The 17,851-nt window shown below is 44.5% G+C and overlaps 1 long non-coding RNA gene across 1 annotated transcript in view; it reads left to right on the top strand.

The window, feature by feature from the left end:
• The first annotated feature begins 3,321 nt into the window (after positions 1 to 3,321).
• The window catches only part of LOC135901882 (uncharacterized), an 80,235-nt gene continuing 65,705 nt past the window's right edge, over positions 3,322 to 17,851 (top strand). The window contains exon 1 of the long non-coding RNA XR_010564299.1: positions 3,322 to 3,525. This is a non-coding gene — a long non-coding RNA (uncharacterized lncRNA). The remainder of the gene's footprint in view (positions 3,526 to 17,851) is intronic.

The raw sequence follows: 17,851 nt of genomic DNA, 5'->3' as shown, positions 1-17,851 counted from the left end.
ATTTAGTCTTGGTGAACGTCGTTGGGCCCCTACATGTCCGGCAGGCCCCTGGCCGACATCTCCAAATAGGCACGGCACATCAGCCAGAGGAGGTCAGTCGGGCCGCTGGCCCGAATCTAGAGAACAACGGCCTGCATTTCTGATGTTGCTCGAATTCTAATGTTCCCCAACAACGTACGAAACTTACTGGCTGCGTTAAATGTTGGAAATTATGTGGCTACATGTCGCTGAAGTGCTCGAGAACAGATGGTGCAGCGACGTACTCTACGTTATTTCCATGGGCACATCAGTCACATGGCAAATAACGCTCGTTAACTTAGCAAAGATTAACTCGTCTAACGTTGGCGACGCCCTACTAATGTGATTTGTGACGAAGTGCGGGGAGCAAACTCAGAAGACGTACTTTGAACGTGCACAGGATGGACTACGGCAGTCGTGTCTCATAAATAAAAGTAATTTGAATAATACCATATGTTGAATGAAGTTTGAAACGTGCAAATTGTAGGGCACAATCCCCAAAGAACTAATCTCAGAATGACTGCATACGTTAATGCGATTAGCATTTCGGCCACGTAGCAATACACTGTATTTCTGAAGTCAAGTTTATTTAACACCTGTAGTGGTGATTTTTCAAAGTAAAATGATGGAGAAAATTTGTAAGGTACAACTGACGCATAACCTACAGACATGTTAGCGTCGGATTGTAATTTGTCTATAAGAGAAAACATAACTCTGTTACACGGAAACTCAAACACAAACCGCTCTTCCAACTGCCCTTTGAGGTCTGTCTTAGTAAGAGCGGAAGCAGCCCCCTCAAATCATTGCAATACCATAAAAAAACCCCAGAAAGCTCACCTTCGTGCACAACATTCGCCGTCAGCGTTTCCTGGAAAACATTGAGCTTACATGAGCTGCAGTTGCCGGGAAGCGTGAGAAGAAGTAAGGGAAATTTGAATGCTGTCAGGTTCCACACTTAAAGCCTACGCTTAAGCATCCCCCCGAATTTTTTTTAATCCGATTACCATTCTTTGTCCCGTTCAGGCATTCTAAGCCTATCTATCTATCTATCTATCTATCTATCTATCTATCTATCTATCTATCTATCTATCTATCTATCTATCTATCTATCTATCTATCTATCTATCTATCTATCTATCTATCTATCTATCTATCTATCTATCTATCTATCTATCTATCTATCTATCTATCTATCTATCTATCTATCTATCTATCTATCTATCTATCTATCTATCTACCTATGTACCCACCCCTGATGCTCCACGAGCAAGTTTCAGCTGAACTGCATCGAATGGAAACAGCTAACATCGAACGTGTCTTAGAGTCCGAATGATTATCTCCGCTAGCCGTGGTTTGCAAAAAGGACAGTACCCTTCCACTTTGTGACGATCTCCGGAAAGCTAACAAGGCCATAGTGGTCTAACGATTTTCGCTACCGGGAGCTCATCAACTGCTGCATTGACTTGCCGATGCAACTGTTTTCATTCCTACTGGTGCATGTTCTGCGGCAAACACTTCATTTTTATCTCCTGCTTAAGCTCCGCGACAGCGTTAATTTCCTGCTGAAGCATTGCAGGGCTTCAGTCTGTCATACCGCCGCAATAGAGGGCTCTTGAAGAAAATCACAACCGTGACACCCAGAATTCCAGCTCATCTATGACTAATGCTTCTTCTAGTCCTACTGCACAACCAGAATTAGTTCTTCGTAGATCTACACGAAGTATACAACCCCCGGTATGGTTTAAGGATAATGTTTGAAAGTAGTTATACTATATTGGTTTGCGAGGAAACGCTGGTTTCATATTTTACAAGAACAGTATAAAGAATGGTAACATCCTTACCTGCTTTGTCAGAAACAGCACAACAATGACTTGATAATACCTTATAACATAGACGAGATGAAATGTCACAAATCAGTCGTATACTTACAAGTTCATGCGCTACGGGTCAGATCGTTGAAGTTCCAATAATTACCAGGTTACTATAATTTACTGTATTAAGCATTTAAGGAGCTATGTATACGAGTTCTTCTTTCCTATGCTGCACAGAGAATTATTCTTGCCTTGGAAACTCGACTCTTATGCGAAAAATGCCTTTTCATACACACCGGTTAGGTAAATAGTATACTTAAAAAGGGGGAGTTTCTTTGAACATTCCCGCAGCTTAAACATGCCATACGTTCGCTACCACGTCCGCTACCGTCAAGGAGCGGACGTCGTAGCGTGGACGTGGACGTTGACCCATGCTCAGAGTGAATGACCCACACATCCTTGGTAACCGACGCGGAAACATGGGTGTTCACAATATCTTTCTTTCACATTCAGTGTTCATTAATTGCGTATATAATGTCCTCCCTCATCCAAACAAGTGAGGCTCCTTTCTGTGTTTCCCCAAGGTGGATACAAGCCAGTCTTATTTAACTTTGCCTTATTTACTTTATGTAACTAGTATTGTGTGCAATATATTTCGTGACATTCACTTTTCGGTGTTAGGTTCGTGCGAAAGAAAGCAAGGAGATGCAAAGATATCTCATGCCTATCATCTTTTGCCGTGAACATGGCTGTAATGTTGAAAAAGAAATTCTGCGATAGGTAAACGTAAGCACTTTAACACTGAGCGTTACAGTGTTTAACGTAACGTATAGATACAAGCTTTATAAAGGTAAACGACACTGCACGTAGTGTGCTTCATTTCTATTTCACGTGACAGGAAAATTGATGCGATGATTCTATTCGTCAGCACAACAGCATATTTGTTGTCTTGAGCTTAGTCCTGGGTCACGTAACATTGTTGCATGACACTCACTGTTACTGTGTATTGTATTTCGGGTAGAGCGGAAGACCGAAATTAGGTCTACTGAGAATATCGTGGTATCGATGCCTGCAAAGGAAGAGGCCATAGCCCGCCGTTCCTGTCTGTAGGATGGGCACACGCGAAATAAAGCCGTTAGCCTCTTGGACACATTGCAACGGTCGCAATCCCTACTGTTATAACGGCCAATGAGACGTGCATTGCCTCGCCAAGTCGTATCCTGTGCACCAAACCTGCGGCGCAGCGTCGTAACATCGGTAGCATGGGAAGCTTCATTCATTGAGTGAGTGAGTGAATAAACTTTTATTTGGTCCAGCAAAGCGCGATAAAACGCGCACCTGGCTAATCCCATTTCCATGCCGAATTTATGAGACCATCTGCGCCGCAAGACTAGGTGTTGAATGTGCAATACGTGTTAAGTAGGTGAGTAGGAAGTTCATTATGCGTCTTTAGCGAATGCACTAGTACAACTGGCATTAACGTTGTGTCCGAAGATGCGTGTTTACGGTTAGGAATTATTTTCGCCCTTAAATTTTCTCTTTCTGTATTCAGCAGTCTCAGACTTTTTCGGTGGCATTCCTGCATATTATGTATTCGTTCTAACGTGCAAATATGTGGTGGGAAAAAAATGCGCCGTTTTGTTTTCCTACTCTGTCATAGCATACAATGATGCATCCAATACGATCGACACCAAAGGTATGTAACCTGCCATAGTTCTCTCTAACTTGTTGTAGAGCATTGTCCATAAGACTTCGGTTTAGAACATAGCCAGGACCTCGGACCTACGTGTGACAATTAGGACGAGTCAGTAATGCCCTTCAATTTGCGCATTGTCGTTGCGTCCAAGTATCTGGGCGATCATTTTATTTAGGATGGGCGATCACTTTTATATTCCCCACTGTCCTGCGGCATCGTTCTTGTTTGTTCTGAAGAATCATAAGACCTCTTTATAGTATGTTCCTCACTACATGCGCAGCGTTCCTTATATCTACCTAAATGTTTCATTTTAGATTTCACCGCTGCAAGCTCTGCACATTGTTCAATACGCGTACACTGTTTTTATCCTTTTCTGATTGAGTAGAACACAGTAAATAATATTTGTAACCGACACCCACGAGCACCGCGCAGCGAAAATTTTGCCATGTATTGTCTAATTTTGTGCGCGCAAGTTCTATCAACTACCAGGTGATTTCTGAGTCCTATGAGAATGGAAGGTCACAGTTTCTTCGAATGTCTGTTGATTTATTATTGAAGCAGCGATGAAGAACATAGAAGCACCAAGGTTCGTACGTTCTGATTATTTCTTTCGTTTTTCGCATTCGTTTTCATGCTTCTTCTCAGGGTGTCCGCAGCTTTCATGCCAATGCTGAGAAGGGATGATTACAAATGAATACAAAACGAGAGCAATGTTTGCAAAATTATTCCCGAGCTTCGTACCTCTGTAGGGCTTCGCTTAGCTAAGGCAACCACTTAGCATTGACGGCCTATATTGTTGTACACCCCTTTAAGAAGCACTTGTATTATACCTCTGCGAGAACCTATATCTGACAAACAAAGATATATACGAGGCTCGGCAGGGGGAATTCAATACGCTTTGCATTAATCTGGCTTCTTGCATTGGTGTGGCTTCTCCAGAGTAAGGGAGGAGTGCCGAGACCCGTTACTATTATTTCCTATGAATAAGGGGTCTCGCAGCAGCAACCGTGCCGCAAGCTGACAAAGTGCCAGGTAGTTCCGTAAGATGTCATCACCGTCTGCGTCAAGAATGTGCTCTACAGCCTTCAAATGCCGCGGAGTCAAGTTTACGCCATATTTCAAGGACGTTTTTTAACTCTCCCGATGGGGCTTATAGCGACACAAAGAAAGCAACATTTCCAGCTGTGTTAAAACATATCTTTATACAGAACCACTGTCACTGGCAATAAGAGCAGAGACCTGCTAAGAAAGAAAATACGGAAACCTAAAAGCGGGCGCCGCCGCTTTCACCATTGCGCACAAGCTTGCCTGGACGTCACCTAACTTTCTAGTGACAGCTCGAGCTTAGGTAAATTTTAGCAATAAATATGAACAACAATGTACTCTAAAAGCTGGAAAGACTGAAGTTCAAATTCAAGAACATTTGCTGAGCGACAATGGCTCAAATACGAGAACATACTGTGAAATCAGTGGCGTCACAATACCGCACTGGCAGTGGTGTTCCGGTTTGAAGTAGAAAAAATTGAACTCTAACCTAGAATTTCTCGTCTAATACTCGACGTATTAGCACAAAAATAATGCAGTTGTTTTGCTAGAATTGCACACCCCACAGGAATTTACCAGCCTAGAGGGATTCAGTTTTACCCTTACGGTGTGTATAGGTTCGCTAATGTTTCAATGCCGGCTTTTTGGTTTCACATCTTGGAAAACAAAAGAAGCGCGTAGAGACAAGGACTGAAGAAGGCACATGAAGACGCAGACGCAGCGCTGTCTTTGTGTTCATGTACATTTTATTGGTCTCGGCTGTATTGGCTACGTTACTACTTTAGGCTTATATGTGATCGTGCTTTTGGCACCGGCGATGCGGTTTGCTTTTGTGACCGAGCCGTACTACAGCTTGAAGAAATAACACGGAGTTTGCATTATTTCTCATAAATATTATTGCAAAAACGCGGAATCATCGAATCCACTCAGAACTTATCAGGGAAGGTGCTGTACTGTTTTTATTCCGATAGAAATTACATGGACACTCCATGTGAATTTCCACCGACGTCTTCGTCATCGACATCGCCATTACCGTGATGTTCCGTATAAAGTCCAGGCTCGATAACATTGCAGCCATACGCCGTATGCTTTAGGTGCGAGTGAAAACTTGCAAAGATGAGCCGAGAAGCATGGTGGCACGATGCGCTCCCAAGGAAGCAAGGCCGGGGGGGGGGGGGGGGGGCGCCATAAGGGTGGAGCGGGCACATGGTCGCGCGCAAGAGTGGGGGATGACTGGGGCAGATTAGTGCGCATGTCTTCGTCTACTGCAGGTGCGGCCGCTTAGCGTGATTGTATCGGAAGGTGCGCGACTCAAGCACCGCTGGGTTCCTTACAGCACCACCAGACGGCATTCGCATCCGCGGCAGCCGCGGCGCTAGCCGTGCGGGGTACAGAAAAAGAAAGTGACAGAAAGCTCGCTTTCGCACATAGCCTTCGCCGCAAGCGTTTACCGGTAAGATTACGGTTGCATAGGCTGTACTTGCATTGATGGAACAGCTGTACCATATGAAGCACAGTGTGATATCACTACACTTCTGTATGTAAAAGAAGGACCCACCTGGCAACTGATTTCAATTGTGTTTCGATAGCGCCTTTAGAAGGACAGGCATAGTTAGGACTCCGGAAGAGCAGTGTGAATAAGATAAGCAGCGACGGGAACGGCAGCGTCAACTTGCACAACGGTGTCGTGCACAGGCTAGGCAGGACACAGCGGCTCCTGGCCAAAGCAAGCCACGGACAGTTACGACACCTATGATTTTTTTTTCTATTTAAGAGAACTTCCCCAAAGTGTTGCTTACGAGAGCACTTCAGAATTTTAGAAGCCTACTGAATGTAACCGATTCACCGAATATTACGATACTGCCTACGGCAAAACTCGAGCGCAGCTCTATACGTGTTTTGATTTCGCGATATATTCACTGGCGCAGACAATTTGTTTTGTGGGGTACGTTGCAAACGGAGCGAAGTGCAGCGCAATGGCCTCGCTAATCGGTGCAGCCACCGCACAGAAACCTCCGCTCACGCAGCGATTTGTTTTTATACAGACGACGTGGGCTACTATGGCACCATTTCGTATCCATCGTCGCCGCAAAGCCCATTTCGCGCGGCACCACGCTTTCCTTCTCACGCTTTCGCCATACCCTCCTTCTCCACTTTTCCCGTCGCGCACTCTTCGCTGTCGCCATCTTTCATCTCCCACTTCGCTCCGCGTTCACTTTCATCATTCGCTGTACTCGTTCCCTGGGTCACGACATGACAACGGTTACGGTTACCGCAGCAACGGGCGCCTAGGGGCTGCGCTCCAATAAGAAGATAGCCGCTACTATGCGTACTACCAAGACATACCCCTGGAATGAGTTATTAATATGCGGTTTCATAAAGGATCTATATTTCTTAAAAGATGCTTCTTTTACTCCTAAATCTGGCTTCAGTTACTAAACTGCCACGCAAGCATAACAAAGCTGGCGACATTAACTGTGTGCCCTTTAATTTGTGTTTAGTGTACAGATACGATATTATATTTCGCGCTCTGTTATGGGCCACAGGGGTGCTATCTTGTACGTGTTCCAAAATCTAACGTAGGCTGTCCGTTCTTTACGTCACGAAATAGGCGGTCCGTTTCGTTGTGTTCGTCCGATAGCAGACGACACGGAATGATTGGCAGCAGCAAGTCGCAACGGCTCACGTCACAATTGATGTCATGACCTTCGTCACAGCTCAAATTGACCGACCGTGTGCGGCTCAGTGGAACGGACCGCCTCGGTTCTATTTTGGAACGCATACAAGATCGCACCCCAGATTATCGAACTGCCTGAAGGGACCGTGATGAAGTGCATGCGCCATTATGATGCGGGAATCTTGTATAGCATAATTAACCGAATATGCACACGACGGTGTCTTGGTTGATGAGTGTTGCTACTTCTCTAAGCCATCAAAAAGTGGTACGCAAGTGCAGAATAAAAATAAAGAAGAATTGAACATTGCAGAATAAAAATAAAGAAGAATTGAACATTCTCATGGCGAAGCTACAGAATATTCCCGCGACAAAATGTGTATACCGGCTAGCAGTTTATTTTGTGCCTTTCGTATTTTCTATTTTTTATAGTGTTTTCTACACTGCTAGAGTTAATTTTTGGCGACTGCGATATCTGGCGTTCGGTGGCCTAATCTTCTCATCAGTGCATATTTTAGACAACAAAAACGATGCGTGTCACTACCTGTCTAAACAAATCGCGGTGGTACAGACCGATCAGTGCGCTGATAGCTGCAAGGACGATGGCCGGTCCCGCATGGCCTTGTTCGAGCAAAAAGGCTCCGAAGCCTTCCACGCAGTCGGCCTCAGAATCCCAGTACCACCATCTCCTGCAGAACTGCTCTAAGAATGTAAGAAATATATGTTGCATAAGCGACAATGCTCCGCGCAATGACGTAGTTTTAAAGAGCAATCAAATGCTCATTTTCCCAGGCAAGCGTCGTGCCTTTATACTCGAAAGTGAGAAAGTTATTTTATGATTACACATTTCAGAAGGGTTAAGTGCGAGATTTTATTGTTTTGTTAAATAATTTGATTAGTAATTGGAATGAGGAATTGGAGCCAAGTAACTGCCAGAATAAGAAATCGGGGCCTGTCTTCACGGAAACGCTCTCACGCTATAAGTGTCCGTGAGAGAAAAAACGCAGCAGATCGCAATGCAAGAAATAATACTATTAAAAGTTGCCGGAGAATAGCAAACAGCACTTACGAACGAAAAGCTTTGCGAAATCGGCCTCAAATGTTAGTGATTGAGCTAAGATGTTGTTGTGTTTCGTTCCCACCTTTATGGTTACCACTTAAATATACAGTCTACTGTAAGTCGAACTTATTGCTTTGGATGTTTCACCCTGGCGGCTGTATTATTTTCAAAGCCAGACACATTCGCAGACATTCCACATTTACTATTTGAAGTTCTAGCGCGGACAACGTTATTCATTAGTGTAAGTTCAAATACCTATAGAACTGATATTGGCATCGAAAGTAAAATAGTGCGCGAATTTTCGCACCGCTTAGCGTGAAGCCACAACTGAATATCGATGCGAGCAAATAGGACACTAATGATAAACTGACAATTTTAAGCTTCCCGTATCAGCACAACGCTGATCTTAGATGTGCTCAGAGTGGAAAATCCTGTATCACAATTATTAGTGGAAACGGTGTCCATGCATGTACTCAAGACATCACCATTTCTAACGAACACTCAATGAAAACATCAGAGGATGTATTTACAACCTACAATAGGTTTTTCAAACCGATTACAAGGTTATTCTCCATATTGGCGTGGTGGTGGTGGTGGTGATAAACTTTATTGAAAGGGGGAAGGGTAAAGAGGGACGTGGCTGAGCGTTAGGGCTCAAGTAAGGCCCTGGGCCTGCTTGGCCTTTTCCGCCCAGTCCACCAGTTCCAATTGTCGGTCGACGTCCCCGGAACTGAGCCAGGCTGTCCAGTCAGTCTCGCTGCTGACGGGGGGATGAGAGAACGGGAGCGAGGTGCATATTGGCGTAGTAGTGAAACAATCGAAACGATGAGCTGCTATGGACATAATGTGTAGTTGTGCGAACAAAAATCCTTCAATTTAAACATCCGTTGGAGTGTTTATGGACCTCGTGCAGTACAAATCAAAGTGGTGCGAGCTGCGCTACGGTGACGTCAGCAACGGAACTCGCATTTTTCGTCTCCTACTATCCGCGTTGAAAGTATACATTTTATTCATTCACTCCCTCTCATATCGAGTTGTTCCGTCTCGAAATGGCAAACATATTCTACTTGGATATCACTCGAACCGACGCCTATTACCCTGCGCGCGGCTAGACATGGAGAGTCAAAGTCTGTCCTGGCGTCCAGAGCAGGCTATCGACGGGTACAGAAAGGAGCTCGCTCCAACTAGTCAACCACCACCACCTTCTTTGAAAGAGGTAACGACTGTCTTTGCCTGGCTCCTCTCATTGCTGCAAGGAGGCAACATCCGACGGCTTGTGTTGAAACGACATCGATCCTTGCTTCGTGATTGCCACGTCATTACACCATGGGCCGCAAGGATGCTGTGCCATCATGGTTGCATTGCTGTGAAATATTCAACTCCTCTGATTGGCCGGGATAACGTCATCGGATTTCCTTGACTAGGGACATTGAGGAAAGCAATTGTTTTAAAAATACCTCTTCATTGTGTCGTGAGAGCTTCCTGATACCATGAAAGGTACCACGTTTACTATGTAGCTCTCTTCGTCGACTAGGTCATGTAGACTACTCAGATTTAACGTGCTACGATGATAGCACCAGTTTAATGCTCTAAGCTTCTGTGCCTTACTGCATACGGTGCAAATGAAGAATAAACGTGTGTGTGCAACTTCAACCTCCCAGCCTCGACTGGCAACCAGCAAACAACTCTCGGCGACAAAGATGGATAGTGGCGTGGGTATGCTAAGGTGAATTGGTGGGACGCCTCAATAGCGCAGGGGTGCGAGAGCATTTTGGCTGCTCCGTTGGCGTGAGGAAGCGACCACCTTTAAAGTGACGCTCGATTTCGAACCCCGAACACAGCACGAGAATCCTAATAGGGTGATCATGCTATATGGCGCTATCGATTTACAGGCAACATTTTTTTCTCAAGTTCAGTTGCTACAAAAAATTATTGTTATACCAAGTAAGGGCATCTCTACTTTGAATAAAACCAGATTCTTAGCTAAAAAAGGACACCCGACCATGATGTCGAAGCTCAGCGGGCTTAGCCACGGTACATAATGTGGGATGAGTTAAGCTACCGCGAACGCAACAGTAAGCCCAGTGACGATCTCAGAAGGAGCGGTTGTACAGAATTGGACTATTTGGCTGTGATATTATGAAATGATAAACTGAAAAACACCTAATGCAAATCTATTTTTATATCGCAATCAACTTCAAAGCAATAGTGGGTTGCCCTCTGCACCGCTGGTGCAGCAAACTTCCCTGACTCGACATACACGCTTAAAAGAAGGCCGCGGCCGTTATTAATTAAAAGCTTGGAACGCCTTGTCGCAAAGCGCATTAAGACTCTAATAACCTCACGTCATAACACCGCAGGTAAAAGCATTTACTAGCGAACGGAGAGAAAAAGAGAGGAAAGGCATGGAGTTAACCACAGGCGCGTCCGGTTTCCTGCCCTGCCGTGAGGAAAAAGGTATAGGGATTAAAAAAAAATGGCAACAGAGGCGATAGAGAGAGCACACTTTCGCGCACTCTTAAAGTTTCGCACCGAATTTAAAGACGGTCGCCAAGACCTGCCGACTTGAGGTACTGCAACAACGCTTTCATGGCTTACTGCGCCATCGACGCATACGGCCTTGGTATAAGGATCTTCAATTCCGAAAGTGGTCTAGAGTGCAGTCAGTTAAACGCTGTCCGGAGAGCTAGCTACACGTTCGATGTCGTACTGTGGACAGAGACTTAGGATGTGTTCAGTCGTTTCTATAGTTCCACAGGAGTCGCGCATGGCCGTGCCCCCAATTCAAATGCGGAACGAGTAGAAATTCGTAAATGCTACGCCGAGCCAGAGGCGGCTCAATACCGTCGCCTCAGAGCGGCAAACATTTATTCACACTTGTATTATTAGGGATGCATCAAATCTACGAAGATGGCACTTCTGGAGGTTGGGAGAGGATCAGTATTTGTGTGTCGTAGTTTTAGCCACGATATCAAGCTTTCTTGCAGCGTCCGTTCTCGATTAGAGGATTGGAACTGGTCGGGCGGCCTGAAGGGCATACCAAGGGGCTTCGTCGGCGAAGTCTATACCAGCAACGACGGTATGTTTAGGTAGCCACTGGATTATAATTTGATGCCCTTTAGCGATAGCTTGATGATAGTCATATCTTATTTCATATGTGAGCTGCTCCTTTCTCCTGTGATATAGGGCAAAATGCAGATTGTGAGGCGTGCCGTAAAGTTGCAGAACATTAGCCATTTATGTGGTGTCTTTTGCAGAAGGCATTTGACGGCAGCACACATGGTAGCACCTTCTTCTGCCGTTGATGCTGCTATGTGTGACAGTTTCAATTTTATTGTAGTTTTCGTAGCCGGAACGACAAAGGAACCTGAATAGCTGGTACACGAGACCGAATCATCGGTATAGATGTGTATTCGGTCCCCGTGCGTCTCATTGATCTTTAGCAGCGTCATCTGTTTTAGACCTATTTCTGTGTGACTGGCCTTCTCCTTTACACAGGAATACTCAAGTGCACCTGAAGCTGTAGGAGATTCTGCAACGACAAATAAGTCCTTGCTTCTGGCGTGTATCCTGATGGAAGACAATCCGTATGGGTGATGCTAACGTAAGAAAACGTTGCACAGGGTCTCTGTGAGGGCAAGAACAACAAGTGATTATCCGGGACGCGGGAAAGACGGATATGCGTCCTGAGGCAATCCAAAGCAGCGTTGTTTTGGGAGGGATGATCTTTGCTGAGCACAATTGTTGCAGGCGTTCACGCGCGGCAAGGAGGTCATAAACACGCGCGAAATGCTTGGCGCTGTAAGCTCTCCAATGAGCGAGCATTTGACTTGCACGTACTGGACAACACTGGACGACTGTTGCCTAGATATGCCAGGAATACAGCTCTGTACAACTGATGCATGGAGAGCAGAGATGTGCCCCATGTTTTCCCGAACATGAACCTCAGTACCTGGGCAATCGATTAGTTTTTTCTTCAGGTACGTGCCATGAGCGTACGTGTAGCAGACTAGAAACACAGTTAGTGAGCTTACAAACCATGAATAATACTGGCAGCAATATAGTGGCATCTTATACCCAATTTAGTGGGACTTGATTTGTTTAGAATTGGCACATCTACTGCAATAAAATTAATAGGTTGCTTCAGTTCCAAATGTACGCAAGAAAACGAGAGGAGCGAAATTCCCCAGAATTTGATTCATTTAACATCAATCAAATGCTGGGACGCAAGAGGCGTGCTTGGCAGGATCTAGGCTGCATGTAATGAACTGTACTGCACAGAAAGTAACGAATGACCAAGGGGAACAGCGCATCGCACAACACAATTAACGGTAGACTACGTGACATGTTTCTGAGGAAGATTTTATGGGTGCGTATAGCCGTATCCTTTAAAAGTACAGTGTTGCCGGTGGGCACTGGTATATTTGGACGCATAAACGAATTCACGAACGTACATTTGCATAACCTGTAATATGCACATACGTGCGCCACAGCGAAGCACTATTATTCCAACCTAATGATAGGGACTATAGTTTAAGCATCCCATTAAGACAGACCCTACACAGCATCATAGGCCACGGGCGTGGCAGGTTAGTGTACTTTACTAACTTATGTATGAAACCAAGTAACTGCCTAGTAAAGGCTGCACCATGTAAGTGTGAATTATCTAAGGTAGTAAACAGCTAGTGAAGACAAAATTGTTGGTGATAAGCTGAGCAACTGTGCCCATTACTACCTTTTTCTAACTTAATTTTTCAAGAGCGTACCGAAGGCATAGACACTACAATTCAGTAGAATATTCTGCACCCTCTGTTAGAGAAATCGTGTCTTACGCTATTGAAGAATCTTGAGCAGGACATTAAGAGTGGCATATTAAATTGGCCTTTCCCTAGCAAGCACGCGCGCGGTGTACTCGTGTGGTCCTACAGCTGATGTCACATGGCAGATAGCCGCACTCAAACTTCTTGCAGCCTGCACCAAATAGACATACCAGTTCTCGCCTTGAAAAATGACAAGAAGCAGTAGCGGGTGAAAGAAAGACGGGAAGCAAGAAACGCATACGAAAAGGAGGCCTCTTGCGCATTTGAAGTGCCCCATTCGTTCCCTCCTCCATAAGGCCCCCAATGGAGGAAACCAGAGCAGGCCACCCACTCTCGCGAACTCACGCCCATCACATCTGACGCCCTCACAGATGACCCACTATACAAAGCGAAGCCAGTAGGGTCAAGGGGAGGGGGAGGCAGCTGCCCTCAACATTGTTGTTTAGTTCAGTTCTAGCGCCCCACATTTCACACGCATCCCAAGCTACCTTCCTCTTGAATACGCTGGAAGTTCGGCCTTCGATATCAGAGACGCGTCCTCGTTAATTACGCCGGACGGTTGGCTATAACCAAGCGTTCACATGCGTGCACATGCGTGTACTTTTCATTTGATTTCAGTGTTTTCGTAGCAATCTACTGTTTTCCCAGTCATTTTACATTCAATAGGCGTGTCAGTTGTTTCTCCACTACGATGAGCGTTGGATTCTTCGGTGACATCCAATTTCGTGAAATGGCGCTTAATGCTCGGCAATGATACTATGATAAGCTTAGCCACAAGTGCTTGAGTCTCAACTTCTCTGTCGTTTTGCCAAACTTTGTGCGCATTATCTCGAAAATTGGGCACCGCAACGCACTAGCCAGGGTCATAACCTAACTCCTTTGATTCGCGAAAGAAATGCGCAACTTAACCTGCTAGATCTCGACAAATTCATATCTCCCTCTCATTTAATGTCTATTGCTCTCTGGGTCATACCATTCTATGTTGAAAACACTATCTTGTACTTCTGCTATAAGCACTCCGGTATAAAATGATGGAGCGCTTGCAGAAGTACAGCCTCATCGAAGTATCACGTCAGCCACTTCACATCGCACCACGTCAATTGCACGCCTAAATATTTAGGAATGAAATATCTTGGTAGCACTGTTTCACGGATCGTGTGCAACGTCACAATACGTGCGCTGGACACATGCGCACGCATTTCCGCCGACATTGCTTGGATCACAGTTTGTATCTAACCTATTAACATGTGCGTCTATACACCGACCTGGGAAAAAACCGGGAAAAGATCATCAAGTTAAACGGGCTCCCTCAGCCTTGCCTTTTTCTTTGCTTTAAGAAAAACAGTATCATCACGCGCAAAACAATCATAAGTACAACAGTCCGAATGATTTTCCTGAAGTCAGTGGAGCAGTAGTGGCTGCTTACGCAGCTCATGTCCTGTACGTCTGTCTATAACCATGTGCGCGTAATTACTTGTTCCCTTCCATCTCCCATCGATTTTGTTTCCCCTTATGCCATTGCCATTGAGCGGTTCCGATAGACATAATTTGTTTTTCGTCTACACTGCACACTTCATTTTTCGGTTGATGGGCCTCTAAGCCGATGTTTGAAGACAGGGGCACTCCGTCCCGGGGCACATAAGTATAACGTCAACTTATAGCAACAGTAGAAAGACGGTATTATAGAAGGATTTGTCTGTAGACGGCAAATAAAATAAATAAAGTGACATAACTTGGCATATAAAAGCCGTTTTCTTGTAACGGTGTGTTTAAGTGAGGAAAAAAGGAGCAATTGATACGAAAACACAGAAAAATGCCGTCGCCATGAACACTGACAGCTCAGGTTAATGCCGATCAAGCTCTACCATGCGCACTCCTCTCTGTCTTTTTCCCTTATGCTCTTCATTTTTTCATTTTTCTTCTTATTTTCATCCTTCTCATTGAAAAGTGCTTTTTATCTGTATTTTGTCTGCCTCTTCGGTATTGTGAAATGTTGCTTCCCGAAAATATAGGTGCCTGATTCGCAATGCTTTATTATGCATAGAACTGGTTGACTCCGTTGTGAGGAACCGTCTAACCGGCTATCCCCTTCGTCGCATGGCCAATATATATATATATATATATATATATATATATATATATATATATATATATATATATATATATATATATATATATATATATATATATATAGGTGCGTCTGGGGCTGACCCTTTTTCAGTGACCGTCAGTGCCTCTTGAGATATATATATCTCTCACGAGGCGCCGAAGATCACTGCATAAGGGTCAGCACCAGACGCACCTTCACCGTTCTGCAAACTAGCCCGTACAACAAGAGATGTTCGTACAAAGCACAAACAAGTGCAGTATGAAAAGTTCCATAATTAAATGAAAGAACTTGAGTTCTCCACGAGAACACACAGTTCACAGTTTTGCAGAGGTGCGCTCCAAAGCAACATAGCGTAACACGCAACTCCACAAAAATGATTCTTTTAATTAATACACTTGCATACTGGTCACATATTTTCTCGAAACCGGACAAGTGCAATTGTGTTATAATTTCCTGTCAATCATGAGCCTAGATATTACTACGTTTTATTGGGTTTCCAGTGTATGTACATCAGGATACCATTTTTTGAAACGTGATAAGTAAGGATAGAACAGCCTCTAAGACACTCAAATGAGAGTGCTTAGTTCAGCACAAAGGCACAATTGCATGAAATGCAACGAACAGTTTACATTCTTTTATGTTACAGCTAGCACGACACGGTGGCAACTGTCTGTTACAAGACAAGAACGATTTACCTGTTTTAAACAAGTAGAGAGGTCCTCAAAAAAGAAGTGTTATCTAAACGTTGTGTTTAGTTAGCAATTGCTTCGTACGTACTAATAAATTTTCCATTGGTAGAAAAGCTTTCATAAAAGGAAGCACGTATATAATACAAGCTACTCAACTGAAATGTATGTAGAGATGACTACAAAGCGAGTGATATTACTGCTATCCCTACAGTCGACCTTGACGCCTAGCGTGTGAAAGTACGCTATAGCATTTCAAGCATTATAGCATTATCGCTACACCCGCAGGCATAGCAGGTGAATGAACAGAGACGAGAACGGTTTAAGAAGTGATTAAACATGCAGGAAAGCAGGTTGGGCTTAATTTAATACACAGTGGGCTGGATAAGTTATGCGTTTGACACCTAGATCAAGCGCTTCCATTGTGGCTAAAGCTCCACTCCTTGAACAAAATGAAGCATTAAGAAATGTACAAAACAACACATACCAATTCTGACGAAGGCCAGGGCAGCTTGAGTGAGTCAACCCACCCAGTTCATCATGAAATCATGGAGCTACGCCGGCGCTTGGCATGACAGGAGATGGGGTTGGCGGGGACGGTAGGTCTAGATGCTGAGATTACTGGGGAGGTATGTTAACGGGCAGGTCCCCCGAACGAGTGGCAGATTCCCCTCTCTAGCTCATGAGGGCGCAGAAAATTATATTCACCTTGCACTGTAGTGAACCGATCCTTACCGGTAAGTGGCCTCTCTTGTCAGTGAAGCAACCTGCGTTTTAATTCGGGAAAATGTCCTGCATAACCGTTGCACTTCGCCGACTAGACATGTTTACGAAGAACGGCTTCTAAGAAAGTTTGCAGTTCTTCCCAGTTGAAAAACACAACAGGAAATTTTCACAGTCTGTCGTATTTTGGGACATTGTTTCTGTAGTTCTGTTGCCTGTAGTTCTGTTGTCTGTAGTTCTGTTGTCTGTAGTGTGACGTCCTGTAGTAGAAAGTTCTGTAGTTCTTGATAAATATTTAATTAAAAATGGACAGAGACGTCCGTAAGGTTATGTAAATTTGTTAGTACAAAAAAGAAAAACATAAAAGTAAAAAAAATTTAAAAAGAAAAACGTCTTGGCCTAGGATTCGAACATGCGACCTCACGATTCCCAGCCCGGCATCTTACCACTGCACCACCCCTGACTTTTTTTTTCTTTATTGCCGACTTCAACACGTCAGTTTACAAAATCAGTCCGCGCGAAGAACACAACACGTATGTTAAAAATACGTCACCCTCACTTGGGGTTACGTGATGAGATTAAAATTCACGCATGTGTAGCAAAGCTTCCATTCTTGGAAGCCACTCAGGCACTGGGTCATGTATTTTGTATCCTTCAATAGCTCTGCTAACAGATTCACAAAAATACTGTCTTATGGGCCTGGCATCAATGTCTGCGTGGCTGACCGCCATCCTGGATCGCCAAATACTGTGCAGGCCCAATATCATAATCATGTCAAAAGGAATCCCGTCTTCACTCTCGACGGGCAGAAATCTAATTCCGAAAGCATCAACCGGTAAGTCTTTTTTAATCGTGCGTTGGAGAATGTCCCAAAAGAAAAGGGCTTCCCAACAATCTAAGAAAACATGTTCGATAGTTTCCGGCTTCCGGCATATGAAACAATGATTTCCCCAAGGCACAAAGAAACCCTTCGCTTCCAAATACGTCTTGACTTCAAGAGTGTTCGTATGGAGCTTAAAGAAGAAACTTTTAACTCCGCCTGGTACAGTCATTCTTTTCACACGTTTTAGAACTGACTGCCATGGACCTGCACAGTACAACGACCTGTACAACGGTACCGGAAGAAAGACCTCACACAGGTCCTTATAAAGTTTCTTTCGCGACACCACTGACAAATATTCAAACGAAAATCGCACTTGCAAGACGCGA

The sequence above is a fragment of the Dermacentor albipictus genome, chromosome 2, assembly GCF_038994185.2.
Source record: "Dermacentor albipictus isolate Rhodes 1998 colony chromosome 2, USDA_Dalb.pri_finalv2, whole genome shotgun sequence".
Classification (NCBI taxonomy): domain Eukaryota; kingdom Metazoa; phylum Arthropoda; class Arachnida; order Ixodida; family Ixodidae; genus Dermacentor; species Dermacentor albipictus.
This window is presented reverse-complemented; position numbering and strand designations above follow the sequence as displayed.